This window comes from Podarcis bocagei, assembly GCF_964188305.1.
Source record: "Podarcis bocagei genome assembly, chromosome: 14".
NCBI classification, from domain to species: domain Eukaryota; kingdom Metazoa; phylum Chordata; class Lepidosauria; order Squamata; family Lacertidae; genus Podarcis; species Podarcis bocagei.
The window spans coordinates 35,828,166-35,855,014 of record NC_138139.1 but is presented as its reverse complement, the minus strand read 5'-3'; the positions used below and the strand labels follow the sequence as shown (position 1 = coordinate 35,855,014).

Below are 26,849 nucleotides of genomic sequence, written 5' to 3'. Positions count from 1 at the left end.
TCTGCAATAAAAGGATAATAAAACCGTCCCATCTTGCAAGGATGTTGTAAGTATTAAAACAATGTGATATATGGTGAGTGCCACAAACCCTCCAAGGTTTCGGTAATATCCATTGTTCTTATTTCTTCTCCAGTGAAATGGAGAGATGTGTCGTCGAGTGCTGCACCAAAATCTGTCCTCCAGTTTATCCAAAGTTTTATTCACCTCCAAAAGAGGCTTCCATTTTTCTGGATAATGCTCAGAGCATTTTAGGATATGTTTTATTATAATTTTGGTGGGTGTGGGATATTCAGCTTGCTTTATCATGGTGCTCAGTGGGTGACTTTCTTCCTGTTAACACCTTTCTCCAGCAATCTGCAGCCTCCCTAGCTGCCCAGACCTCATGATCTGAGAAAGCCCCACGGGAAGAGTTGTCTTCCACGTGACCTTAATTGAAGTATGGGCAGCCAGTACACTGCAGAGTGCATACCACTGGTGAATTGATTCATATAATGAAAGGAAATGGCCTCTTGGATACCTCAAAAGTAAGAAAGCAGCAGGGGGACATTTTTTCACTTTCAGTGGCAATGCCTTCTCGCATCTAAATGTTGGACTGCCATCTTTTACTTCAGCAGGACAGGAAATATTCCTTCTTCTTTCCCCATCTGGGTTTCACCTGTTTCTTATGGTTCTCACCTCTCTGTGCACTCAGTGATCAAATGTAGCCCCACCAATGGAAACAATGGCTGATCATACTGCTGGCTCCAATAACTCATTTTTTTTTTTAATAAAAAATGCTGCCTTAATTGCTTACATTACAGAACTGTCAGGTCTGGAACATTTGTACTCTCAAATCAACTTTCCAATTAATCTTTCCCCCTTTCTATTAGAGAGTTTTTGTTGTGGTGTAATTGTCATTGGGGGGAGGGAGCAAGAAGTGAAATAAAATGCTTGGGCGATGATACCGAGGGCAAAAGGACCCGGCAACTAATGATGGGACCATTAGCTCTGACATGTTCTTTTTTAAAATAATATAATCTAGAATGTAAGGCAATTATATGATCTCTTCAGCTCCTTTTTAGGAATCTGCAAGTTAGATTTCTGTAGCCTGTGACAAATGAACATCTTGCAAGCGGGTACTTGTAGCTGCCATGTCTTACTCTTGGATGGAGTCCTTCTTATGACCCTAAGTAGCATCACCATCCTTTTTTTCTGAACTGAAAAACAAAGCAATAAAGGCAAATCTGAACCACACAGACTGTCTGTGATCTGCATTGGCACTCTCCTCCATGAGGTACTGTATCTCTCAGAAACTAAAAATATCTGGAAAAGTGCCTCCGTTCCCATATACTACCCTGGGAATTAAGTTAAATGGAAGGAGCTCTTCAGATGGTTCCTTTGTTGACATAGGTAGAGAGGAGGAGTCAGTGGGTCGATGAAAGGAGCTTTTTGGTGATTCCCCAAACCCCCGGCACTACTGCAAATTCAGAACTCCCTCCCTAAAGTGGTGTGTCTGGAACCATCTCTGTACAGTTTCCATTGCTCCTCACCACCATCTGTTGACTGAAGCAGCTGCCCCACTTTGCCTAACAATAGGGCCCAGATTCTCTTTTGCACTCACACATACTGAAGACACTGAAGCTCTTGGCACCACAGCCTTTCTTCCCACCATGCCCCTCTCTAAGACTTCCCTTGATGAATCTGTACCCTTGTTTGCAACTCACCATCCTCCTTTAGGATAATTATAAACCTCAAAAGAGGTGCCTTTATATATATATAAAACCCTCACTATAAACCAATATTTCCTTATTTCAAAGTCTAATTCAATTATGAACACACCATAACTCGTGGATGATTAAATTGCAAATTGTGGGTGTCCACTAGGCAAGCAGATGTATTAAATTTGTTTGCTGCTATAATTCACCTTTCCAACCACGCGGTATATTTTTCAGGACCACTCAAGGATGTAGTTGCCTTGCCTGAGGTTTCTTACGTCGTCTAGTATTTATGGTGCATCTGATATACAGAATATCTTCTTCAAGGAGACACACATACATCACTTGAACTTCAGCACATATTACATTGTCCTAATGGAAAACTGTTATAGGAGAATGATTTTTTTCTCTCCCATTTCCCCATGCACTTCCTCACATCTGAGCACAGCTTTTTTAAAAATAAAAATGTCCTCATTTATGTTTTATTGGAACATGAACCTTTTGGTTTATTTCTCACCAAAGTTGTGCTCTTACAAAAGAAAACTCATTTTCTTTTGGGGAAGATGGAACAGGTGATAATATTTATAAAGACAGGGTTGAAGTCATCATCATCAGCATGCTTTAGTTTTCATTTTAAAATGCATCTGAACAAAACAGAGCATCACACTACTTCATCTGCAGCTCAGCAGGTGAGGGGAATTGCTTTGTAGCTAGTTTGGGGGAGAGAGTTGAGATTGAGAGTTCACCATTCCTAACTGCATCTGGGTTCTGGTGGGAGGCGCACCAGTAAAGGATTTAGGACCAAAATCTTTATTATATTTCTTAAATAAAAACAGAACAGCCACATGAAATTCCTTTCTCCACCCAGATATGGCTAAGTCCAGTGCCAAATAGTGTATGCTTACCAGATTTTTTTCAGTGAATTGGGGGACACTTTTTTTTTTTTGAAGCTGAGTAGCAACAGGGAGTCAGTAATGGGGATGGTGAGGCAAAAGACCCTGGGCTCAAGCACACATGCATATTGTATAAAGGTGCAAAGCCCTTCTTTCGCACCCTGTGAAACATAAATGCACAGAGTTTTTAAAAAACGGCAATGGTGTGCTGCCCACCCGTGACACCTGAGCCTCCCCCGATCTCCTTCCCCGTTCCCCCTTTGTTTTGACTGATCGGGGGAGGCTCAGGAATCGTGGGCGGGTGACTGTTGCCCAGCTTTTTTTAAAAAAACTCTGCACATTTATGTTTCACAGAGTGGCAGAGAAACTGTGCACCTTGCACGCCTCCTGGGCAACAGCCACCCACTCATGACTCCTGGGCCTCCCCCGATCTGTCAAAACAAAAGGGGAAGGGGGCAGGCGATCTGTACTGCCAGATGTCCCCGGTTTCCCTTCAGCAGTGGCAGTGGCAGCAAGCAGCTCCTGAAGCCAACCAAAGCCAACTGGGTTACCAGGCTGGCTCTGGGCTGCTGAGACTGCCGCTGCCACATTTCCCAGGGACAGATTTGCAAATCTGGGGACATTCCAGGGATGGAATTTGTCCGGAGACAGATTGCAAATCCTGGGACTGTCCCCGGGAACTGGGGACATCTGGTAACCCTAAACTAGTTTCTCTACCATGAAACAGTGTGAACAGGTATGTGAATCTGAACATGTGAGATGTTTTATCTCTGCAGATCATGGCATAAGTAAAGGTTGATATAACTTAAATATGACACGAGATTCTCCAACAAATTGAATGTGTAAGTGCAGGATAGGAAGGGGTCAACGGGCTCATCCCCACTCTCCCCCTCATGTGATAGTGATTGTGTTTGTGTGTAAGAATGATTGAAGTGGGTTCAGTCATCATGTAGCATCATTCTGAGTGGCATCCTAGGGGAAATTGTGCCTGTCTTGGGCTCTTCAGTTCTGTCAGGATCTGCTTTGCCAGCTTCAGACAGAGGTGGAGGAAGGAGGAGAAGAAGCAGGGTTTGGCAGTTGCTGGAAGGCTGACGTGCATGGGTAGACCATGGATGTTCTCCACTTGTGACTCTGTATGTTGGAGACGGGGAAGCAGATCTCACCCCTCCTGCAGAGCACAGACCCTCCTTAGGGAGGGGAAGAAGACTTTGGTCAGCCAGAGGGAGGAATTGGGCAGGAGGAGGGGGTGGCAGAGGTAGAGTCAGAAAGGCAAGACACAAACCCTTGTGACTGAGAACCTGGCGTTGCCTTCATAGGTGGGAAGAGAAGCACCTGCCCAGATGGAGTGCATATGCGTAGATTTCCCATAGAGTGAGAGAGTCCCATGAGTGAACTCATCCCACCTCATCTTTAAAAACTTGGCAGGAGGGTCAAGTTAACTGTTAGAACTTCTCCATATCTACTGTTTAATTTTCAACCTATTGCCTTGTGTCAAGGTTTTGGGAATTATATCCATCCCCTGGTGGCAGCAAGAAGCAGAGAAAACAAGGTAGAGTCCTTTTTAAAGAGTTTATTCATTCATAATAGCGAGAGACAAAAGAATGCAGTATGCCCTGATAATGGCATTGCTCCAACTGAGCCCCTCCTCCCTCCTTCCTAGCAACAGCATTTCCCTTTGCGGTGGCCACTCGTGGTCAACTGTCTCTGAGTCCTTTGTTCCTGCACCCTTAGCAAACACCTAGTTCTGGGAGAAGGGGGGTCAGAAATACACACCAGTGACAACGTGTCAGCTGGCTGCTCTGCCTCTCCTCCTCCCCTCTCCTAACACCTCCCGACTCTTCTGTTCGCCTATCTCTGTGCTGTGACCCTCCTCAAACCCCTGCTGCCAATCAAAACTGCTTCCCTCTCCTCTGGAATCATCAGAAGAAGGGGGGGGGGAGATCTCCACCATTCCTCCTCCTCCATCTTGTCTGTCCCCTTCAGTCCAGTCCCTGACACCTTGCTTGTGCATCTTGGAATCTTCTGGATGTTGTTCTTGTTGCTAAGTCTGTACTGCTACTAGCCTGCATGAATATCTCTTCCTTTATTCACAAGTAAAAGCCACCATTGTTGTGTTTTGGGACAGAACCATCCCAAACATCAGGATAGAAAAATGGGTGAGAGGCACATTTCAACTCAGCCCTGTTCCATAATGAATACTGAGGAGGCCCATATATCCTCAATCGAGGGGACCATCAAAGCCCCTCCCACCACTGATCTTAAATAACAGGCAGCTTCGTATGGGATGCAGTGCTTTGGCAAACACCCAGGTCCCAGACCCTAATAGCAACACTTTAAATCTTTCTGGGAATGTAATTGGCAGCCAACCTACAGAATGAATTGGCTTTTGCTTTTGCTGCCCTCATCTGAATGTTATGAATTCAAAGCTATCCTCTTGTAATATCAAACTGCTTAAAGGGCAGGAGGTTTTTCTAAACTGCACATTTGGGAAACATTGCCATTTTTGGCTCTGGATTCCAGAGAGGCAAATGGGAATGAAAAGGCGTCGTTCTCCATATTGACAAGGCTTTCTAAAGGCGAGAAATCTCCTAAGCATGCCTGGCCTACTTTTTCTTCCTTCTCTCAGGTTAAAGGCATCAGATTGTTTTGGATGTCTTCTCTAGAGAACTTAACATTTGCTTTATCTCTTTTGGTTGTTGTTGTTGTTTGTCTTTTATATAATTGCACTAGATAATATTGCAAAGTCGTATAAAATTAAAATCAAGTTTGAAATAGGGTTTGTTAATTACAGCATTTAACTGTTGTGGTTATTGTTTCCTAGGAGATTAATGAGGTGAATTATTGTAACATAATTAGACTACAGTATATCTAATCTCTTACATACCCTTGTGGTTTACTGTTATTCAAGTATCACTTGAAGGTTAATTTCACTTAGCTGGTGTATGCTTGACTTTGGCAACACACTTTATATTGAAATACGTTTATAATTATATTTGAAAGTCGTTAGGCAACAGCTTTGCCAAAATTATCATTGTAAACCGCACTGATAGAGGTAAGGATATTATAAACTGTGCAATCTACACACACAAACATTCTTATAAAACTCAGAGGGACCATATGCTATCAGCAGGATCACAATGAGATTCATGAATGCATTCTGAGAGCAGTTCTGCTTTGCCTTGCCTGTTTCGATTGTCCATCGTGATATATTGCAATCATTCAGAGAACCCAAGTTGGAGAGAAGGAGAATTCCATTAGATGGGTTGCAAAGGATATAATTTTTATGTGCTAAATTACAAATCCAATAATCCCCCCCAGCTGCCCTAAAAATGTTTTTAACTGCAGCTCCCCCCCACCCCAAACCCTTATAAGTTACTGAATTCCTCATTTCACAATGAGAGGCTTTGGGCTATTAGAATGGAAGCGCTGTTAGTTTTCTGTAGTACCACTTCAGAGGTTGTTATTATCTTACCCTATTTTGAATAGCAATATATGGTATTACAGCTAAGAGTCAAGATAAGGCCAAACATTCATCACAGTCAAACTTCTCCCCCCCCCCACCCAAAGGAACCAATCAACCTATGTTGTCATTATTTTAATCCCAAGAATGCAGCATCTGCTCCCTCCCTCACCAACCTCTTTTTTCACACCAAATCAACCTGTCTCCATCGTAAATTCATGCTTGCTGTATTTCCTTTCATGCTGACTTCAGCAAGATATAAGGAATAGCTGCACTTTGGGGAGAGGGATACTGCTTATTATTTGCTTATATGATGATTTCCGTCAACTCACAGTATATGATACACAGTGCGTGTGGCTGGCTTTTAATTTGTCCGCAGTTGAGTTCAGCTTGTCTCCTTATTCTGGCTGTCAAAGGGCATTCATCAAAGGAGAGGTCTGCATGAAAATCCCACAAGGGATCCCAAGGTGTTCTTTTAGGAATAAGTGAGGACACACAGACGTTCCACCACTTTTATCAAAGCTCCTTTGGCTTCCCATGAAATGTAGTATATCTTGTGGAAGCCATTTACCCATCCTGCCTGCTACTCACTCTGGTAATTGTTGTTGTGTGCCAAGGCCCTGTGACCTGCAGTACCCTAGTGGATAATAAACACACGGACAGAAGTATTTAGGTTTATGGGTTCAAATAGGCCACAACTTTATTGGCTACATGTGGGAGCGGTTTGGCTTAGGCATTGGGTGAAGCCAGGCTATATCTTGACTCCCACCCATCTGCAAGGAGTCCATCTAAGGGTAAACCACCAATAGGGTGCCCCTATGACTTACATCCAATAGGGGCACCCATAGGGGTCCCTATTGGGGTTGTGGCATGGCCCTAGCCCACACGTCTGGGCATCAGACAGAATCCAAACCCCCAGATCCCTTTAACAGGATACCTTTCATGAGGAGGGGCAGGCAGAGGCTACAACCTCCCCTCCATTCAAACAAAGGCTTACCCAATGCCTAACCTCACAACGTTTTTATGATTGCTACAAGGTAGGCGAAAACCAAATGGCTGGTGCCAATTTGCCAAGTGGAAAAAAACATCCTACCTGGCCCCAACAATATGGCGGCCGACATTTGTCCATAGCAAGGTCGTGTTATAGCAAAGCATAAAAAAGAGGGTGGGTTGGGAGATCTGGCAATGGGAGAGAGAGGAGGGCTCCCCGGCCATGTCACAGATTAAATTCCTGCTGCCACACCTCCAACCAGTGCTGATTGGACAGCAGGGCCACCCCTGGGCAGGGGCCTGCCCAGTACCAGTGACATGGCCAGGACAGCAACAAGGGGGCGCATCAATCTCCCCCCCCCCTCCGCTGGATCACTGCAGGGGACCAGATGCCTGGCCGCAACGTCGAACACCAGAAAAGGTGAGCAGACAAATTGCCTAGTGTTTTAACCAGGGTCCTTTCTAAGATGAGAAGTGCCCTTCTGGATCAGGTTAAAGCCCGTCTAGCCCAGCGCCCTGTTCTCATAGTGGCCAGCCAGATCCCCCAAACAGGACCTGAGTGCAACAGCAACTTTATGCACTTGTAATTCCCATCAACTGGTATTCAGGGGCATACTGCCTCTGAAAGTGGAGGCAGAACAGTGTTTCCCAATCTTGGGTCTTCAGCTGTTTTCAGACTACAATTCCCATCATCCCTGACCACTGGTCTTGCTAGCTAGGGATGATGGGAGTTGTAGTCCAAAAAAAGCTGGAGACCCAAGTTTGGGAAACACTGATAGAGCATAGCCATAATGGCTAGCCGGTCATTGATAGCTCCTCCATGAATTTGTCTAATCTTCTTTTAAACTACCGTATTTTTTGCTCTATAAGACTCACTTTTTCCCTCCTAAAAAGTAAGGGGAAATGTGTGTGCGTCTTATGGAGCGAATGCAGGCTGCGCAGCTATCCCAGAAGCCAGAAAAGCAAGAGGGATTGCTGCTTTCACTGTTCTGGCTTCTGAGATTCAGATTTTTTTTTCTTGTTTTCCTCCTCCAAAAACTAGGTGCGTCTTGTGGTCTGGTGCGTCTTATAGAGTGAAAAATACGGTAATCTAGGATGCTGGCCATACCTACAGCCTGTGGAAGCAAGCTCCATAGTTTAACTATGCGCGTGTGAAGAAGTGCTTTCTTTGGCTCTCCTGAATCTTCCAGTGTTCAGCTTCACTAGATGGTCCCGAGGTCCAGTATTATGAGAGAGGGAATGGGGGGAAATATTCTCTGTATCCAATTTCTTCATACCAGGCATGGAGACTGAACATAGTCATCGTGACTACTAGCCACCGATAGTCTTATCCTCCATTAAATGTCACGTGAAACTATTTGTAGTATCTGGTCTTTAGCATACTGATTTTTGGCCACTGGTCCATGCTAAATAATTGTTGTTGTTGTGCTTGTGCCTTGCATTAGCCATCAAGGTGCAATCCATTGTTCTTTTCCTTTGGCACTAAGGTAGATGAACAGGGCTCAGGTGGAGAGGTATCAATGACTGGCAGATGGGAGAGAACCACAGTGTTGTGATTAAAGTAGCTTCTGAAGGTTAATTTCACTTGGCTGGAACATATTTTGACATTGGCAGGGAACCTTATATTAGAATATGTTTTTAATTATATTTGAAAATCATTAAGTGACAACTCTGCCTAAGTGATTGTGCAGCTCTGCCCCACTTGGTTTATTTTTTAAAGCCTTTTATAACACACCCACCTCAAAGCAGGGCCACTGAAGTATGTAGCCTTCAGTACTCCTCAAAGTGCATAACATGCCATTAACAGGATTCAGTCAGTTTCCGTTTCTCCCCTTTCCAATCTTAAATTTTGTTCTGCATCAATTTGTGGTTATTATTTTTAAATGTCAATGTGAAGATTTGTATGCGTTTGTGTGTGTGTTACATCTAATGCTGTGTCATGTCACTTTAAGCAGTCAGGGCTTCCCCAGAAGAATCCTGGGAGCTGTAGTTTGTCAAGGGTGCTGAGTATTGCTGGGAGAGTCCTTGTCCTTTCACAGAGCGGCAATTCCCAGAGTTCCCCGGGAAGTGGCATTGTTTGTTCCCACTCTGGGAATTGTAGCTCTGTGACCGGAACTTGGGTCACCTAACTCTCAGCACCCTTAACAAACTACAGAACCCAGGATTATTTGGAGCAAGCCACAGCTGTTTAGAGTGGTATGATATCCCTTTAAATGTATAGTGCAAATGCCGCCCCGCCCCCCGGAACTTTCCTTCTGGTTCTTTAGTGGCCCTATTCCACTAGCCTGCACTTACCACCAAGTTCATTGTTGTTGTTGTTGTTTAGTTGTTTAGTCATGTCCCACTCTTTGTGACCCCATGGACCAGAGTACGCCAGGCACTCCTGTCTTCCACTGCCTCCCGCAATTTGGTCAAACTCATGTTAGTAGCCTCGAGAACACTATCCAACCATCCCGTCCTCTGTCGTCCCCTTCTCCTTGTGCCCTCAATCTTTCTCAGCATCAGGGTCTTTTCCAGGGAGTCTTCTCTTCTCATGAGGTGGCCAAAGTATTGGAGCCTCAGCTTCAGGGTCTGTCCTTCCAGTCAGCACTCAGGGCTGATTTCCTTCAGAATGGATGCGTTTGATCTTCTTGCAGTCCATGGGACTCTCAAGAGTCTCCTCCAGCACCATAATTCAAAAGCATCAATCAAGTTCACTGTTAGAGAGACTTATAAGGAGAGCTTTTCCTGGATCCAAAAGGCTCATGTGGTCCATAGCTTGCTTCCTACAATGGCCAAGCAGTTGGTTCTGAGAAGGCTACAAGAGGGCACAAATGCCTTTAACAAATAACAATTCCCAGGATTCTTTGGGGCAACTATGATTGTAAAGGTGGTATGACCCTGCTTTAAATGTATAGTGCAGATGAGACAATTGCTACCCCAATTGAAGCTCTTTATGATTCCCACTTGAAATGTGGTCTTTGCGAAGACATTTGGCTGCCTGGAGATTGAATGATACACCCTTGCCCACCGCCACAGGCCCAACATGTTCAAAACTCTCCTTGCACTATGGCTTCATAGTATCTCCTCCTCCTCCTCCTGAGCCAGATGCAACTCTGCTTCTGCCGTCCAATCCAGTATCCTGTTCTCACAGTGGCCAGCCAGAGGCTTGTGGGAAACCTGCAAGCAGGATTCAAGCAAAAGAGCACTCTTACCTCCTGCGGTTTCCAGCCAGTGGTATTCAGAAGCATTTCTGCTTCCAACTGTTTTGCTGTGCAGAAACATATGATTGAAGATGATGAGAGCTACACTGTAGACTATCCAAGAAGCAGATTGAAGGATTCCTGGAGAGAGTGTCATTCCAAACATATTGAAGAGGGGTGCCAAACATTTCTGGGAAAGTGACACATTTTGATCGAAGCGCGGAGGAAATTGCAGGGAAATGTGAGTCATTTTGGCTCAGTCCGAATCTGATCCAAAGAATGTGGAATGATGAACTGGCCTGTGAACTTCTGAATGTGTCCACTCATCCTTTGAAAATGCTAACATGCTCTAATTCAGGAGAAGCCAACGTGGAATGGTCCAGATGACATCCATCATCTACAACCATTGACCATGTTGGCTAAGGCTCGGGAGAGTTGTAATCCTAGTACATACTGAGGGCATAATGTTTGCTATCTCTGACCTAGAAAATCCCTCTTAGAATCATATACTTGTAGTGTGGGGCTTGAAGACACAACCTGAGTTTAAGAGTTTCATGTTATACCAACAGAGCTGGATTAGACCAATGACCCACTTTATTCAACCTTTTCCCCTACTTTTTGGAAATGATTGCAGACCTCCTACTCTCAAAAAGGGTCTTATCTCTCTTACCGTTCCTCTTGTGAGTGGGTGGAGCTTGGGTCCTACCCACATCATGGAAAAGGCTTATTTCCATCTTGCATTCTCTCATGAAATTGAAACAGGTGGGAGACTGTAGCTCACTGGAAGGGCATCTGCTTTGCATGCAGAAGGTCCCAGGTTCTATCCCTGACATCTGCAGGTAGGGATTGGAAAAAACCTTATGCTTCTTAGTTGCCACCTGATGTCTCAATTGCTGGACTGTGCAGTTTAAAAATACAGTATGTTGCCATATTCCAAGACAGAGGAGCATTGGCCCTTTTGAGCTTGGTATCTCTACTCCTAGGTTAGCCAGCATGGCTGCCTCCAGATGCAGCTGGACTTTACCTCCCATCATCCCTGATGGCCACATTGGCAGGATTGATGCGAGCTGGAGTGACTACATTGACTGCTCCTTCCTTAGTTAGTCTACGGTTTATAATTTTAGGTTCCTGCTTTCAACGTTCTTAGAATCTCTCTCTCTCTGTGTGTGTGTGTGTTTTGAGTGGGGAGCATTGTATCAGTTGCTACTTCAGTCCTCTTCAGCACTCTCCTATCTACTTACTAAAGTGTTACAGATCCTGCCAAGGGCTTTCTGTTCCTCTTCTGACAGATTTCTTGGTTGTAATTCATCTGGGCCTGGAGCTTTGTCGACTTCTAATAGCTCTAATTGCCTAATTAAAGTATCGGCTGTGGTTACAACTCTGAAGCCTTTCAAAGACTGTGTTTTCTCTCGCTCCCCTCCTCCTAAAGAAAGGAAACGTATTTCAGCGTTGCGGTCTCTACTTATTCTGTATGTCTTTTGCAACCTATAGTTAATGCTGCTAAGCCTCATTTGACTTGAATGACTTGCTTCTCCGGCTAAAAGTGGTTATAGGGTTCAGAGTAGAATTGAACTCCATAAGACTGCAACAGTTCTGCAGCTAGGAAAAGGCATGTGGATATTTAAGCAGAGACATCACCTTGCCAACAAAGGTCCGTATAGTTAAAGCTATGGTTTTCCCAGTAGTGATGTATGGAAGTGAGAGCTGGACCATAAAGAAGGCTGATCACAGAGGAATTGATGCTTTTGAATTATGGTGCTGGAGGAGACTCTTAAGAGAGTCCCATGGACTGCAAGAAGATCAAACCTATCAATTGTTAAGGAAATCAGCCCTGAATGCTCACTGGAAGGACAGATCCTAAAGCTGAGGCTCCAATACTCTGGTCACCTCATGAGAAGAGAAGACTCCCTGGAAAAGATCCTAATGTTAGGAAAAATTGAGGGCACAAGGAGAAGGGGACGACAGAGGACAGGATGGTTGGACAGTGTTCTCGAAGCTACGAACATGAGTTTGACTAAGCTGCGGGAGGCAGTGGAAGACAGGAGTGCCTGGCGTGCTCTGTTCCATGTGGTCACGAAGAGTCGGACACAACTTAACTACCTGAGATGTGTGGAAATGTGCAGTGCTACAAAGAACGCAAGAATATAAAGAGCCCTGTTGGTTCAGGCCAAAGGCCCATCCAGTCCACAATCCTGTTCTCACCATGGCCAACCAGATACATCAGTGGGAAATCTCAAAGCAGGACCTGAGTGCAAGAGCCTTCTCCCCATGTGTGATTCTCAGCTGCTGGTATTCAGCGCCACATTGCCTCCAACACTGGAAGAAGTACATAGTCAATATGACTTGTTGTCCTATCCTCCATAAAATCATTAATTAATTGAAGGAAAAGCTCTTCAAAGGCCAGTTTTCAAATCTGCCATGAATGCCGTAGGAGAATAAAGGCAAATAAATGTGCCAATAAGTGCATGTAGCACACTTTCCCCACATGTGTCTTTATTTCCATTGATATTTCTGTCTTCATGCACGCTGGTAAGACATGCATCTAAAAGGGCAGAGATGAGATCTTTCAAAATGCAGATCTGAACCACTGCTGCACACTGTAGGCATACTATTATCTGCAATCGGATTAACTGTGCATCACTTGGGAAATATGAGGCTGCCTCATATTGGTCCACATAGCCTGCAACTGTCTGTTCTGACTGGCAGGCCTACAATTTATCTCAAAGGATTTAAAAACAAAAACAAAACAGTGACAAACAGATCTGGAAATGGGGAGAACTGAACTTAAACTTGGAATGATGCAACGGGAAGGGAATTAATTACATTCTTAAATCTAACCACAACAAACATCACACCAAATAAGCTTGCTTTTGTGGAACCTTAATTGCAGTGCATGCAATGGATGTAGGTTGGAACGAAAAAGGAGTTCTCCTTACATCCCAAATTATGAGAAAGGGAGGATTGTGTGAATGGAATTTGCTCATCTATCCTCTCTCTTTTTTTGGGGGGGGGAGGGCAGGCAAGTGCTCAAGTTTCATTACCTGCTCATCTTCTGTATTTCCTTTAATCACAAAATGGAATGGAGGAAAGTCATTCCAGCTAAGCCATCATTTCAGGCGGCTGACAGTTTGGGCCCTGAACACTGTGTCACCTTCTTTCTTAAACTCGCTGTGATAAATTATGGCAGGTTGAACTTTACACTCTTTTGTCCAGATATTTTATTATTGCTCCTTATCTTGGACCTTGCCTGCATAAAGGTGTGCTACTGGAACATATGAGCCTTCAGCACATTGCTTTGCTTTGGCTGATCACCTGCAGAAAATTATGGGTGGAATCCAGCAAAAAGTTCCCGAAAGCGAGGTTTTGTTCCTCTGAGATTGTCAAAATCTGTGCTGTCAGCAAAGGAACCTTGAGTCCTGTATACCAAAGTTAAAGCATTCTTGACTGTCTTGTTTGATATGAAACATCTTAAAGGGACTCTTGAGTTTTAAATATATTGGTTTCCAATTCAAATTCATATTTGTAGTCAAAACAGTCATTCGAGAGAGGGAGCTATTGGCTATTCTGCCCTGCATTTGCCATATGCAGAACTGCTTTCATTCTGCTGCAGTTCACCTGCCACAAAACTACTCTATTCTTCTTATTGTCTGCTGTGCCAAGATTATGGTCTTGAAAGACCTACATTGGCTCCCAGTACATTTCCGAGCACAATTCAAAGTGTTGGTGCTGACCTTTAAAGCCCTAAATAGCCTCGGTCCAGTATCTGAAGGAGCGTCTCCACCTCCATCATTCTGTCCAGACACTGAGGTCCAACTCCGAGGGCCTTCTGGTGGTTCCCTCACTGCGAGAAGCCAAGTTACAGGGAACCAGGCAGAGGGCCTTCTTGGTAGTGGCACCTGCCCTGTGAAACACTCTCCCACCAGATGTCAAAGAGAACAACGACTACCAGACTTTTAGAAGACATCTGAAGGCAGCCCTGTTTAGGGAAGCTTTTAATGTTTGATGTATTACTGTTTTTTCATATTTTGTTGGAAGCCACCCAGATGGGCGGGGTATAAATAATAAACAATAAATTATTTATTATTATTAATATTATTATTATCAAATTTATATAACTTACGTAAATTACATTGCCATTATGTAATTTCACCCCATTTACTGTATTTCACTGCAAAGGAAATGCAATACAACAGTATGTGGGGGTGGTTGGGGACAATTAGTTACGTATTGTGTGATGGTGCTGTTGTGCTTGGGTCCTATTTGCTGGTCTCCCATAGACATTTGGGTAACCACTATTCAATCAGGATGCCGGAATAGATGGGCCATTGGCCTGATCCGGCAGACTTTTCTTATATACTTATGCACAGAACAATGAAGTTTTGGAAGTCTCATCCTCCTGAGCACAGACTCCTATTCTGTTGCTTCCAATGAGATGTCTGCCTTTTGCAGGATAGGCACAATTGTACTTAACAAGGGATGCACACATACTGTAGAAGCTGTGTAGGACACCAGCATCCCATCAGCACCAGAAGGATGCCCTTTAACATCTGAAGGAAATAAAGCCTGCCGCTCCAATGCAAGGAATAACAAGACAAGCAGATTTGTGCCTTCTTCTCCTTCTTTTAATGAATAAATTATCTTCCCATTTGTTATTTATCTTCTTTTTTTAAAAAAATAAATATCCCAAGTACTTCTACTCATAATTATGGCAATTCATGTTTTTGCAGAATATTGGCACCTGCTGCATCTAGGATAATAGCATCATTCAAATCCCTACAGTAGAAAGAATAGAGGGCTCAGCTAATTTCTATCTGGAAATGGTTGAGTTCCTAGCAAAGCTGCCTGATACAATTCATATGCATTGTAGACCAAACGGGAGTGATGGATATCATTATTTTTGAAATGTTTGGGAAATTAACAGACAAACAGCAGATGTTTTCCTACATCACCAGGGCAGTGGTCACATTGCAAGGTGAGGATATCATAAGTATTGTAGCATTTGTTGTTGTTGTTGTTGTTGTTGTTTATCTTTTTCACTTCTTCTCCCACCTCACTCACCCAGCCGTTGGAGAATTCTGCCTTCTACCCTTAAAATATTCAGTGTAATGACCGTTCACATTCTCTACACAAGATTCAGAGGTATTAATGCTGAAAACCACAGGAGGAGAGCTTGGTCTTCTGCTTGGGTCCTGCTCGCCAGTTTCCCAGAGGCATCTGCATGGCCATTGTGAGAAGAGAATGCTGGACTAGATGGGCCATAGGCCTGATCCAGCAAACTCCAATACAAGGGAGGATTGTGAAAGGTTGGGTTGTCTCCGATGTTGGTCCTACTCAGAATAGATGCATTAAAATGACTAAGCATGAATAAGTTATTTCAATGGGTCTACTCTGAGTAAACATTTGGATATAACCTGATATTCTCCCTCAGGCTTAGGTTGTGGGGATGAACAAATATGTCAATTTTGGTTTCACCTAGTTTCTCACTTTTCCAGCCTTTTGTCCAGTTAACCACACCAGCATTGGTTCATGATTTTTGTCAGCATTTTAATGCACATTTCTCCAAACAGACACATGTTGCATACAGTTTTGCCAACTACACACTTCTAAGCATTTAAATGCACACCTTCTACTAATAAACACACTTTGTACACTTTTGGGTGTGTGTGTGTGGAAAACAGCATCACCAATCACCAAATTTGGAGAAGTGTGGAATTTGAAGGATGAGTGTATTTTAGAATGTGTGATTTAAGTAGGTTTGCATCCCTACTTGGTTGTCAACCTGGCATGGACTAGGTTCATCTTGACCACGTTGTTTGCTTCTCATCCTCAGTTTTCCATCACCAGTAGTCTATACAGGAACATAAGAGCACTGGAAGCTGCCTTATACTATATCAGACCACTGGTCCAGCCAACCAGTAGAAATCAGCAGAGTGGGACAGGCACGGCAGTGCAGCTTAATGGCCTTCTGAACAATGAGCATCACTGCTGGTTCCTGAGCAGGAAAAGGAGACAGGGTGAGGTGCAGAGCGCTCACTATGGTGTGAGCATGGTGGCAGGAGTCTTGGATCGGCTCTACTGCGACAGTCATCTCCAGGCTTGACTACTGTAACTCGCTCTACGCGGGGCTGCCCTTGAAGCTGTCCCAGAAACTCCAGCGGGTACAGAATGCTGCAGCGAGGCTCCTCACAGGGTCTCTGCCATGGGAGCATATTCATCCAGTGCTTTTCAAGCTGCACTGGCTCCCGGTGGAGTACAGGGTCAGATTTAAGGTGCTGCTTTTGACCTTTAAAGCCCTTCACGGCCTAGGACCCTCGTACCTACGGGACCGCCTCGCCTGGTATGCCCCACGGAGAGCCTCAAGGTCCATAAATAACAACACCCTAGTGGTCCCAGGCCCTAAGGAAGTTAGATTGGCTTCAACCAGAGCCAGGGCCTTTTCAGCACTGGCCCCAACTTGGTGGAACGCTCTGTCTCATGAGACCAGGGCCCTGCAGGATCTGATCTCTTTCCGCAGGGCCTGTAAGACAGAGTTGTTCCGCCTGGCCTTTGGATTGGAGCCAATTTGATTCCCTCTGCCCCCTTTTTCTTTTTTCTTTTCCTTCTCCTGCAATGAGGCTCCATTTTAATATTTTAATGTTCCATTATTTTAATGTTGTATTTTATTTTTGTTTTTAAGTTGTAATCACTCATCTTGTTTTTATTATTGCTTGTAAGCCGCTCTGAGCCCGGCCTTGGCTGGGGAGGGCGGGGTATAAATAAAAAATTATTATTATTATTATTATTACTGCCAGCCCCACACTGTACTGAGCTTGTCAAGCTTCCAGGAACTTCAGCGTTAGTTAATCCACCAAGATAAGCATCAGAGGTTGCCCAAAGCCATCCCCAACCTCTTGAAAAACAACAGCACCCCAAACCCTGCAAAATGAAATAAATCACAACTCCTATTTTGTGAATTGCTTGAACAATGAAGCTGAGATTTTTTTCAACTCCATGTAGCTAGCACAGAACCCTTGAGTGTTGCCATTTTGCCATTTTAACTGCTTTAAAACACCTCAGCAGAAACAAACTCTTGAGTTCCAGGCTTCACACAATGCCTGTCACATAAATGAGATATTTGCCTTGGCAGCTGCACACCTGTTTTAAATTAGGTACCTGTCATCCTTCAGTCATCATCTAGCTCAGAGAATTTCTTGCTAAGCAGGGCTCAGGCTTATGCTCACCACCAACCCCATGCACACACATTTCAAGTTGCAATCCGTTGTCTTGGAAAACACCTGCCAGGAGTTGGGGAGTTGGGCCCAAATAAGGCAGATTCCAAAGGTCTGTGGGCAGCTGGCTGTTTATCTAGAGGGGGGCAGAACATGCTGCAGTGAAGGAAGGGTTTTTCTATAAGCTCCAACCAAATACTGGAACAGCCAGAAGGAGCTAACATAGTCCAAGAAGAACAAGAGGTGAATTTTCAGTGGTGCTTGGCCTTGAGTCTTTTCCAGTGACAAGAGTTATTTAGGTTGAAAACCAGTGTTCTGAAGTTGGTTTTTTGGTGGGGCCAGATTTACTTACTTACTATACCACCCTTCATCTGAGGATCACATCGCTGTTTACAATATAAAATTGGTCCTCCTGGTTAGTTGTCTGTGGTGAAGTAAGAATCATCTGGATTTCAGTCTAAATGACTATATTTTATTTCCACCATCAGAGACAGCCCCCGGATACCAATTGCTGGAAACTACAGTGTTGTCGTGCTCTTACAAGCTTCTCATGGGCATCTGGTTGGCTATGGAAAACAGGATGTTGGACTAGATGGGCCACTGGCGTGATCCAGGAGGGTTCTTGTGCCCCAAAGAACTGATTTGGAGAAGCTCCTTCCCAGCTGAGCTTTGATATCTTCCAGGTGTTCATTAATGGGGTTCTTCTAACAAAGGGTTACTTTGGGCTGCCTCCTCCTCCTCCTCCTCCTCCTCCTCCTCCTCCTCCTCCTCCTTCTTCTTCTTCTCCTTCTAGAAAACTGAGCAGGGGGGATAGGGTGGGAAGAGGTAGGCCAGAGTGTAAGCCTTCATTGCTGGATAAATAAAATCCATTGCCCTCACTGCCTCCTCAGTTTTTACCTAACTTATCAATTGGCAAGACCGCGGCTATTAGTTTGATGTTCAAGCCTGTGTTCCAGCTCTGTGCCCTGTTCCTTGACAGTAATTACTTAATGCCAAGGCACGTCTCTCCCTGACTGTTTCATTAGTAAGTTGCATCTAACTGTGTGCCAGAGGCTTTCAGAGCTGCAAGTTCTCCTGTCTGTGGAGACCACAGTAATGAAGAGTGGGAAGGAAAAAGGATGACCCTCAGCTGCGAGGGTCACCAGCTAGCTTCACCCTCTTGCCAGGAGCTAAATTCAGCACTCTGAACAGATCTGCAGCTTTTTGATCACCACAGGGTTATTTTTATTTATTTATTTGAACAATGCTGCCTAAAAACAAATTAATTTTCCTAGTATTTGGGGGGTGGCAAGGAAGGGATAGTTGTCAACAGGGCATGGGCACAAAATCCAGATGCTTGGAGAAAATGATCTGCTCAAGAAGAGACACCAATATGCTACATGGAGTCAAAAGGGCTATAGTATAGGGTTGAGCTCCTAGCCCACTGTATAAAAATATTGCCCTGCTTCGACAAATTTGCATTGTACGGGGGCTTGGGAAAAAAGAAAGGCGCTACACATTTCTAATTAATTACATTTCGTCAGTTCTTCCTCCTCACCCCCAAAATCCTCCAACATTGTGTTTGAAATTCTAGCACATTTAAAAAGTGTGTTTTGTGGGACAGAAGGTTGGCATGGAAACTGCCTTCAGAGAAAGTTCCATCCGTGCTGGTGTGTTATTTCTTCCCTGAGATTGCCTATAAACAGCTCCAAGGGGCAATGCAAACCACTGGCCCTTTGGCCTGCAATGTGCCAAGGGTAGAACCAGGTGTACACTTACCTGGTAGTAAGCCCCATTAAACATAGTGTGGCTTATTCCAGAATTGGCATGCATAGGATTGAAAGGTGAATGGTCTCGATCTGGAATGGGGAACTTGTGGTCCTCCACTGGTTGGACTCCCAGCCCCCAGTTTGCATGCCAATGGCATTCATGAGTCCTGAGCTTTTCCTAAAGGAAAGCTGTTTGCAGAGAATCGCATCACACACACAAGCTGCAGGATTGCTCCTTCCTATCAACAGCTGCTGAGCAGAGAGAAAGATCCTGGGGTGGAGGCATCAGGCAGACATGAAGTTGTGCCTACCTTCTCCTAGAAGACCCAGCTAGCAATCAGTCGGCTTTTTCATGCATTTTCCTGTCCTGTCCCCTGCCAGCCACAGATTCGTTGGGCCATCCAGTGCAACCTAAAGCAACCCATGGCTGTTTGAAACTGGACCCTCTGGCTTTTGAGTCCCTTCAAAGAGGCACAATTTGGCTCAGGACTTGGCTGAATCTGGTGCACAGCCCTAGCGTTTCATGACTTTCTTTGCACAGGATCCCCCCTCCCTCTGATTTTGTTGAGTTTCAGTCCAAGGACATGGTTTTAACACACAGGAGATTGCCAACTATGTCTGTGTTTGGTTAGTCTGTTGTTGGGAAACTGCGTATGTATAAATGCATGCTGCCAAATAGGTATTTGCAAGCCATTTTGAAGTCTTAGCTGGAAAATGAGTTTGAAACTGGGACAGTGGGAGGGGAAGTGAATGGGAACAGCTATATTTTTTTTAAAAAAATGGGTACACACTCAGTTTCCCACAACCATTTCCTCCAAATGGATAATTTTGTAGACATCTTAAACACAGGCAAGCCAGCTTCCTGCCCTCTTCATTCCACTTGGCCCAGCCCATTTTCATCATCCCCTTTGGCTGGGATTAATAGCGCCTCGTATGTTCTGGAACCAAGTAACTTGTGTCGAGCTATCAATCCCTGTGCTATTCATTTTTTGTTGTCGTTGGGGAATATTATTACATTGAAATGAGACTCTATCAGAGAAAATAAGAAATTGGATGGGCAGCAGAGCAAGGCACATTTCTGAGCGCTTTGCATAAATGTTTTCCCAACCATAATAGCAGCTTCAGAACAGGAAAGAGAAGAAGGCGAGGGGAGGGGGGGGGAGAGAAAAAAGAGAGAACTCAACTGTCAAATTGCAATTTCTATTCATTTGTGCTTGAAGCACTCTCTCTCTCTCTCTCTCTCTCTCTCTCTCTCTCTCTCTCTCTCTCTCTCACACACACACACACACACACACACACACTGTGGTGTGTGTACATGTGCACCCAATTTTGTTGCCTGTGCTGTACTCAAAGATGGAAACACACGCACATACACAACAAACAAACATACAAACACACAACCTATCTAAATTAGCAATGACAACCAAGTTTGCAGAGAATCAGCTCATTATAAAGATTTTCACTACTTATGACACTCTTTTTTATTGTGAGTTGAGCCCTTTTATCCTGAAATTCATATCCTGCTTGAAATTAATAATGCAGCCTACTTTGAGGCAAGAACTCTCTGGTTTCTTGTACACACATTGTCAACTTTCCTCGTTCCAGGCTGGCAAGAGGGGTAGGTGCCATTGACACATGCCTAGAACTTGATTACTCTAACCTGGTTGTGGGAGGAAGCCCCAGACCTGTGGGTCAAATGAGGCCCTCCACCATTCTCTGGCCACTTTCACAGCATACATTTAAAGTGTTAAAATACTTTAAACAGTCATGGCTTTCCCCAAAGAATTCTGGGAACTGTAGTTCATTTAGGCTGCTAAGAGTAGTTAAAGAGATTTCTATTCTCCTCACAGAGCTACAATTACTAGGCAGGTTTAACAATCAGGGAACTCCAAGAATTGTAGCCTTGTGAGGGGAATAAGGGGTATCTTAGAATCATAGAAGCATAGAATCATAGAGTTGGAAGAGACCACAAGGGCCATCGAGTCCAACCCCCTGCCAAGCAGGAAACACCATCAGAGCACTCCTGACATATGGTTGTCAAGCCTCTGCTTAAAGACCTCCAAAGTAGGAGACTCCACCACACTCCTTGGCAGCAAATTCCACTGCCGAACAGCTCTTACTGTCAGGAAGTTCTTCCTAATGTTTAGGTGGAATCTTCTTTCTTGTAGTTTGGATCCATTGCCCCGTGTCCGCTTCTCTGGAGCAGCAGAAAACAACCTTTCTCCCTCCTCTATGTGACATCCTTTTATATATTTGAACATGGCTATCATATCACCCCTTAACCTCCTCTTCTCCAGGCTAAACATGCCGTTCCTCATAAGGCATCGTTTCCAGGCCTTTGACCATTTTGGTTGCCCTCCTCTGGACACGTTCCAGTTTGTCAGTGTCCTTCTTGAACTGTGGTGCCCAGAACTGGACACAGTACTCCAGGTGAGGTCTGACCAGAGCAGAATACAGTGGCACTATTACTTCCCTTGATCTAGATGCTATACTCCTATTGATGCAGCCTAGGATTGCATTGGCTTTTTTAGCTTAACAACTCTCAGCACCTTTAACATACTACACTTCCTAGAATGCTTTTAGGGAACCCATGTTGAAAGAGATATCCCAGTGCTTTAAATGTATGGTGTGGATGTGGCCCATTTCTCAATATATTGAAGAATGTGAAATCTTTTTTTCCTGATCCATACATTAATCTGGCAGATGCAGATCAATTTAGCTCACATTTGGAATTTGCAAAAATTGAAATCCTCTAGCACTCCTTTATTTAATTTTATTATTAAGAATGTATTCTACCTTTCTTCCAAGGTGACCCCAGCTACACATGTTATCCTCACAACAACCCCAAGTGACAGTGACTGGTCAAAAGTCACACAGTGGACTTTGTAGCTGAGGAGGCAATTTGATCGCTGGTCTCCCACATCCTAGTTCGAGACTTTAATAATTATACCATACTGGTGCCCATCTTCTCAATCTGAGATATGTATCCAACAAGAGAAGATATTGCCAGGCCCAGATCCTGTTTTCTTCCTTTGAATCTGACTTGGAATCTTTCAAGGGTCACCATCCTTATTTGGGCCAGTGGGCATGTTTTTGATTTTAAAGAGAGGACCTTGTAAGGGATTTTGTGGAACCCAGTCACAAAATGGCTGCCACAGAATTTAGCATAATACAAAATGGCTGCCACATCTAAAAGAGCAGACAGGGTCACAAAATGGCGAAGGCATGCCCCTCCCATCAGCTCCCCAGCAATTTAGGGGAAAGGATCCACATCTGTCACAGAAATAAGTTCTTTGCACCTCTCCTCTGTTTTAGCATGGAAGGGAAGGTGGGCATCCAAGCCTGGCATCCAGTGAAATGGGTGCATGCTTAATGGGGCATGGTCAATATAGGAGTGGTTGAGTGAGTGCAAAACAGGATTTGAGCAGGAAGAGCAAATAGTCTCTAATGCATTGCAGATTTTTGAGGGGCTATTTACTGAGACCTTGTGTGGATACCACAGACACCATCAGGAGTAGCAGCTTGGCTCATCATCAGTGGGTGCCATGCACCTGGCTCTGAAATTTGTGGTGCCCAGCCCCTTCACAGGGAATTTTGTGGGTGCTCAGGCACCCAGAGCCCCAGGGAGTTGTCACCTATGGACACCGTATTGGAGATCGATGTAACCTGCCTCTGACCCTCTGGATCATCAGTTCCTTTCATTAGAAATTGATACCTGCCCACTTTGAACTATATCACGTGCTTCTGGTCTGTTTGACTGCCACCACTGGAGCTTCACCCTTCCCAGATTTGGGGCCATGTCTCTTGCACCTGCGTCCTGCACCCAATGAATAAGCAGAACTGCCTGAGGATCTTCTTGGACATTATCCAACCATAGATCACACTGCAAAATGCTTGAGACATGTTTCCTGACACAAGCTTGCCCTATCATGAAATGCAGTCCACGTGGCAAGATGAATCGTGGAGCCTGAGTAATTTCCTGGTATTGACCAGCATTCTGCTGTCACAATTTGTTATGAGCCCAATCATCTTGCAGCAGCAGCTGCTGTATTGATAATAGGAGAATGCTTTGAAGAAATATATATATATGGAATCATTTTTGCTGCTCCAAAAATGCCCCCCTGCCCAGCCGCCTGTATCAACAAGGTCCTTTTGCATAAAGTCTCATTCCACGGAATGAATTTCTGAGTTATCCGTATCTGTTGGCAAACATTCCAGGACACACTTGGTGTAAGGACCTTGTTATAACTCATCAGCCCCTGCTGTGTTGCTTAAAATGGACTTCCATTTCTTTACTTCCTTTGTATATATTGGGAAAAAAACGTATAAAATGAAAAAATAAATAATCTACTGTGGTTTTCTTCAGCCTGCTAGCCAAATTTAAAATCTCTTTTTTAAAAAGTATGTCAGTAATATGAATATTATAGCTGGATTCAGCTCGGTGATCTTTTTGACTGTCATTGAGTGGCTGGCAACATTTTGATGAAATCTAGGAATCAGGTCCACTTGAGCTTTTGACATGATCAGTTATATGTGGCGATGCAGCTATTGAAGGAGGGAGAATGTATGAAACTGTGTGATAGCTCTCATGGTTCAGGGGCCAGCCTATGAGGTGGTGGTGACAACAACAACAACAACATCAACAACAACAACAACAACAACAACAACAACAAGCTAATGAAACAGTGTTATTTGTCTGTTAAGTCATCCATGTGAGGAGAGGTACAGATGTTCTGGGAATCAGATTAGGAAACAGATGCCACTATGAGAAACCTATGGCCCTCCATATGTTGTTGGTCAGTCCCAGCCAACATGGCCAATTGTCAGGGGTGATGGGAGTTGTGGTTCAGCAACATCTGGAAGGCCATCCTTGGGAATCCCAACACAACGACAATTTATTTCATTAAAATCTATCAAAACAAGTCACAACAGTAATAGTTGGGTCATTGTGGGAGGAGAACATTTGAACAGACATTACCCTGAGTCAGATCATTGGTCCAGTATTGTCTACTGTGAGGGGCAAACACCCTTCAGTGTTTCAGACAGATTTTCTCCCACTACTTTCTCCATGCCATTCATAATTTCTTAAATTTCTAACACACCACCTCTTATGCTTGCTTTTTCTCTAAACTAAAAAGTCCCCAATGCTGCAGCTTTCACCACAGAGGAGTCAATTTTCCCCCTTGATCATTTTGGTTGCCCTTTTCTGAACCTTTCCCAACTCTACCGTGCCACTTCCACCATCTAGTGTGGGTGAGTTTGTCACACCCAAACTCCCTCAAGAAGAGGACTCGGAGTCGTTTATCCTAAGGGAGGTTTTGGGGAGGGATCATATGGGCAGGTCACCCAATGGCGATGGGAAGGAAGCCAGGCTTTAAAAGCTGGTTCCTCCCCATATACCCCACTATTTGCAGAGTGTATTCCTCTCTCCCTATGCAGCATGGCCTTTGCTAGTTGCCTATTTGGGAACTGAGCAGGAATTTTTTGGGGGACCCGCAACTGACATTAGGACTCCTGTTGTTGCAGTAGCATTTAATTGGTTTAACTGGTGTTCAGCCTAGGCCCGAAAGACAAGTTAAGAAGTGGTGAGGAAATACCTGAGTTAAGGGCACTCTTTGGTCACCCTATGCCAGGCACAGGCAAACTCCGACCCTCCAGATGTTCGAGACTACAATACCCATAATCCCTAGCTAACAGGACCAGTGGTCAGGAATGATGGGAATTGTAGTCCCAAACATCTGGAGGGCTGGAGTTTGCCTATGCCTGCCCTATGCTGTATTGGCTTTGGGAGTATCCAGAGTTGCCCTTTAATCTTGGCATGTACACCAGGATGAATGTTGAGCTGGTGGAGCCATGATGCGCTTGCCAGGTGCATATACCCAAAATTTTCATAGCACAGAGGAAGAAATCCTTCTAGTCCATGCCCAGGAGTGGAGAGGGAGCTGATCCTCCCTGTTTTAGGGAACTTACCTGATGAGACTATCTACTGTATTTTATTTTTTGGTTTGTAGATCCTCAGTTTGATCTCATGAGCCTTCTTTCAGGGTGTGTTGGCTTTATCCTTGCTGAGGTAAAGCAACCAGAACGAGTATTCCAAACATGGTCATGTCATAGATCTGAATTATGATATTGGCAGTTTTCTTTTCAATTCCTTTCCTAATGATCCCTAGCATGGAATTTCCTTTCTCACAGCTGCTGCATACTAGGTTAATGTCTTCATTGAGCTCTCTACTGTGACCCCAAGGTCTCCCACAGTTGGGCTTTTTTAAACAGCGGGCAGGATAGGCACCAGTGGTTGGCCCTTCCATGGTGTTGGAGCCCTCTAATAGTTCCCCATGGATGTGTGGTGCTGATATCAGTCCTCCTTGAGACAGTATATTTATTGTGCTACCCAAATATTTAACGTTCCTTCAACACTTGTGAGATTTGGCGAGGGAGGGGACCAGCTGCCTCTTGACAGCCCTATTTGCTACCTACCTTTTCTTCTCAGCTTTCATTAGGACCTGTCTAGCATCGTGAGTCATCCTCCCTGAATTATCTTTCAGAGCAAGCAACGGAGATTAGATGCCGGGAGAAAGCAAAGCATCTCCAATGAAAGCATTAAATGGGGGGAAAAATTGAAACCAAATGAAAATTGTTCTTCGTTTGCCTCCCTGACATCAAACATATTTCCCAAGAAATCCCTGTCTCCCGAGCCTTGTGTATAAAATAAAAATCACATCATAGTCTCGTCCGCCAATTTGCAAATGGTCCTTTTCAGCCACCAAGCTGCCGGGGAGAAGAGGATCAAAGTCACTTGCATTTAAAAGCCCGGTTTCAACCTGTTAGGATTAACACTCAAAAAAGAATAAGAATACAGTTTAAATAAGTGTTTTAAAGGAGTTGTCTAAACAGGAGAGTCCAGCGCTGTGGTTCTCATTGCAACTGCTTGAAGGACCACAAATGCCTTAGATCCGGGGGGGGGGGGGATCCAACTCCCATCAGCTCCAACTCCAATCAGCCCCCAGTAGCATTGCTAGTAGTCATGGTATATGAAAGCTGGACTCCACCAGCAGCTGGAGAAGAAGAAGAGTTTGGATTTGATATCCCGCTTTATCACTACCCGAAGGAGTCTCAAAGCAGCTAACATTCTCCTTTCCCTTCCTCCCCCACAACAAACACTCTGTGAGGTGAGTGGGGGTGAGAGACTTCAAAGAAGTGTGACGAGCCCAAGGTCACCCAGCAGTTGCACGTGGAGGAGCTGAAACGCGAACCTGGTTCACCAGATTACGAGTCTATTGCTCTTAACCACTACAGCACACTGACACCACACAGGGCCACAGGTTCTCCATCCCTGCTGTAAGCTGTGTGTTATCCTCTAAGTATCTCGTGCCTTATCTTCAAATCAGCACCTGATATCTTCCATGGAAAATTTAGGACAGGCGAAAGGAAGCAATTCTTCACACAGTGCATAGTTAAGGCAGTGATGCATACCAACTTGGGTGGCTTTAAAAGAGGATTAGGCAAACGTATGGAGGGGAAGGCTGTCAGTGGTTTTATTTAGTGGCTATATTCTACATCCCGTGTCAAAGGCAGTATGCCTCTGCATACTCATTGCTGGGAATCGCGAGCGTTGTTGCCCTCAGATCCTGTCTGCGCACTTCCCATGGGCAACTGTTTGGCCACTGTGAGAAG

At 44.4% G+C, this 26,849-nt stretch overlaps 1 protein-coding gene and 1 long non-coding RNA gene across 16 annotated transcripts in view; both read left to right on the top strand.

The window, feature by feature from the left end:
- Positions 1–26,849, top strand: part of RBFOX1 (RNA binding fox-1 homolog 1) — a 1,500,640-nt gene that overhangs the window by 214,177 nt on the left and 1,259,614 nt on the right. The gene's annotated exons all lie outside the window — the stretch shown is intronic.
- Positions 9,071–14,866, top strand: LOC308573370. Its single transcript, XR_014002062.1, has 2 exons — positions 9,071–9,233; positions 14,669–14,866. It is a non-coding gene; the product is annotated as an uncharacterized lncRNA (long non-coding RNA).